The sequence below is a fragment of the Callorhinus ursinus genome, unplaced genomic scaffold, assembly GCF_003265705.2.
Source record: "Callorhinus ursinus isolate GAN/ISIS: 27379988/994484 unplaced genomic scaffold, GSC_fseal_2.0 scaffold5766, whole genome shotgun sequence".
Taxonomy (NCBI): Eukaryota; Metazoa; Chordata; class Mammalia; order Carnivora; family Otariidae; genus Callorhinus; species Callorhinus ursinus.
Window position 1 is genome coordinate 1 of NW_027402819.1, and position 3,176 is coordinate 3,176.

The 3,176-nt window shown below is 55.9% G+C and overlaps 1 long non-coding RNA gene across 1 annotated transcript; it reads left to right on the plus strand.

Annotated features, from left to right (window-relative positions):
- Positions 1–6: 6 nt before the first annotated feature.
- LOC112819254 (uncharacterized) lies at positions 7–3,170 on the plus strand. Its single transcript, XR_003206796.2, has 3 exons — positions 7–901; positions 1,046–1,137; positions 2,407–3,170. It is a non-coding gene; the product is annotated as an uncharacterized lncRNA (long non-coding RNA).
- Positions 3,171–3,176: the final 6 nt, after the last annotated feature.

Genomic DNA, 3,176 nt, shown 5'->3' on the forward strand with positions numbered 1-3,176 from the left:
GGTTTGGCAGCCTGGATGGCGAGGGCTGACAGGGAGGCCTGTGGAGCCCCACAGGTTGGAGGCACTTAGGACCCCACCTGGAAGGTCGGTTCTGCATCCATCTCCCTGAGCCTTTTCTCTCTCCATGGGCCCCTCTGTGCGGCCGCGGCGCTAAAAGCTGCTAGAATTAGCAGGGCTGAGAACCGTCCTCAGGCGCCAGTACGAGCCTCGCTCTTGTTTCCTGCTCGAAAGAAGACACCTCGTTACCCAAGTTGGGAGGACACTCTGTGCCATCTGCTCTTGGCCCCTTGGGTCCCAGAGCTGCTTCTGACACACAGGCTTTTTCACAGCCCGCCGCACATGGCTACTGGCCATGAGGCGGTGATGGTGCCTGGCACACAGATGTGGCTGGTGCCTGAGAGGCTTGAGGTCGGCCCCAGGGGAGGGGCCTTGGCCTGGGCCCAGCACACAGTCCTCCAGTGTCCCAGGGAGGCACCACTCAGAACCAGAAGATGAAAATGTTTGGCTCTGGGGGGGAATTATGCAAATTATCTACCTGGTTTCTGTGTTTGAAAATACCCAGATGTTGGCTTCCAAATCAGAAAGCTGTCTTGGGGCAATCTCTATTCCCTGTCTGGTTCAGGTGGTCCTTTCTACAAACACTGGAGACCGGGTTTTGACTGTCAGCCTCCTGTCTGGCCCTCCCCAGCAACGTCGCTAAGCCAGAGGGCTGGCCCTCCCCGTCCACCTTCTCCAGGACAGGCTCCATGCCGACCACAACCCACCAAGCCACATAGAGGGCCATACTCCCCACTTCCTGCAGCGCCCAGATCCACCCAATGCTGTACCCACCATGCTGGGCTGATGCCTCAGGCTGAGCTGAGATCAGTCTTGGTGTTCTCCCTTCTTCCTGCTTCAAAAAGTGGGTGTCTGGTGTTTTCCCCTGAGGTCCTCATGAGCCAGATTTAGCAAACCTCCGCTCAGAAGCCTGACCCTTGGAGAATGCCCCCTAAGGAAAAGACTGGTCCGCGGTAACCTGTCTCCCCTTGCCTCCTCCCTGCCTCAGTTGCATAGATTCGTGGTTTGAAGTGAACAGATCTTGTCCAGAACATCCCGCGGACTGACCCTGCTGGGCTCGCTTGCTGACTCCTCTCAAAGGTGAGCCCGTGGTTGGGGATGCTCCGGGCTCAAGGCACTGGGGCCAAGTCACTCTGGGGCCTGGAGGGTAGGGAGCTCAGTTGCCCTTGCACACCCCACCAAAAGGGGAGCATCTTCTTAGTTAGTGATTCTATGGGGGGCAGGGGGGCGGGGGCTGGTATGATTCTCCGGAAAGGATAGGAAATACGAACTCACAAGGTAACGAAGGAGAACCTGCTCAGTAGAATTAGAGTCGTTGGGAAAAGACCAGTGTATTCCAGACATCTAAATTGAGTCTCCCTGACGAAGGTTCAGAAAGATCCCATGGAATGTGCCGGCTGGGAGAAGCAGCAGCGTGAGGCTCTAGGACCAGACCCTGGGTTGGCGCCCTGCTCCGCCTCGTGCTTGAGGGGTGGCAAGGGCGAGTCCTGTCTCTCGGGGTCTCTGCTTCTTTGGGGCCAGGGGGATAACCTCACTCCCTGTCCCCATGTGGACATCCCGCTTATTAAACAAGACGTCCTGGGGGACGGTGCGCTGTCCTCTGCGGTGCTCACCGTGATGATGTCACTGCTGGTTCTTCCCACCTGCAGGCCACTTGCCTCTCCCATGCTCACTCTCTCACACACTCACACTCACACTCACACACACTCACACTCACACAGCCCGCTTCCAGATGCATCTCTGCGGCAGGCCGGCGCAGCCCTCCCTACCAGATGTGCACACGTGGTCCCTCTCTAACCACGCAGCCCGACTCCCCGGCTCTCCCCCAGGGCACCCTGCTCCCCTGCTGACCGCCCTGCCCTGCCCCCCGTCCTACCTGCCCCTGCGAGCTCTGGGCTGGCACTCTCTTTTTTCTGGCAAATGAACAAAACCCGCCAGAGAAACCAAAACCCTGACTCCGCCTCATCTCACATCCAAAGGTTTTGGGGCCTCTTTTCTTTTCCCTCTCGCTCGCTCTCGTTTTTCTTTGTTTTGTTTTCCTTCGTTCTTCATTAGGTTTATTTTATTTATTCCAAGTAAACTCCCAGAACAGCTGATGATGTCAGACAAATCAGGGACATTTGCTCTTTTTACCTTCCCCTCAAAAACTGAGGACTCGGGGAGAAGAAAAAGCAAGGGTGAGAGTGAGGCAGAGGGACTGGGCCGGCGCCGGAGCGGGAGCCCCAGCCCCCGCGGGACGTCGGGCTTCGGGCGCCAGAGCGGAGCCACAGACGCCCGGCCGGCCTCGGCGGGATGCACGCGGCCGCCCTCGGCCGCCAGAGCGCGACTTACGTGTTCCGGTCCACACAGGGACAGCCAGCCCCCGTTCCTGGGAGGAGGCATCGGACACGGGCAGAGCTGAGCTGGGGACACCGGTGGGAACAGGGCACCCCTTCTGCACTGACTTCCAGAGAATGGTTCTCCCTTTCTCCCTGAGGACACCAAACTGGATGAGAGCGAGTTTGAGAGAAGAATCCACTGCTATCCTTCCCCTCACCCCTCATCCCAGGAGGGAAAGGGCATTTTCTTTTACACCTTTCAAAGGCGTTGTGGGTCTGTCTAAAGTGTTTACAAAAAAAAAAAATTATAAAAAAAAAGTCTAGTGTCGACTGGTGTTTTCCCTCGTGATGTTTACAGATTGCCGTCTGCCGCCCGGCTAGAACCCACTCAGTGACAGAGACGAACGGGGCTGCGCGCACGGGCTCCTCCTGTGCCCAGCGCCCTCCTGTCGGCCCTCTCTATCACCGACCACTCTGCCTTGGGTGGTTTTTTGTTTTGTTTTGTTTTTGGGTTGTGGTTGTTTGTTTGTTTCCTCCATTTTTCTGGCTTGGTTTTGCACTTTTCTCCCCTTGGGACCCTGATATGTAACTTCATTGCCAAAAAAACAACCCATCAAGGATCTTCTCCTCTCCATTCCCTTTTCCTCTCCCTCCTTCGCTCCTGGTTCTGGTCAGTTCAGAGGATTTAACAATCACAAGTGTCCTGCAAAAATGCCTGAACATTTTTCTTAGACCCTTGTGGATTTTTTTTCCCGGAAAACTTAAACAGATAAAAGACTTATTAAAGGAATATGTACAGTT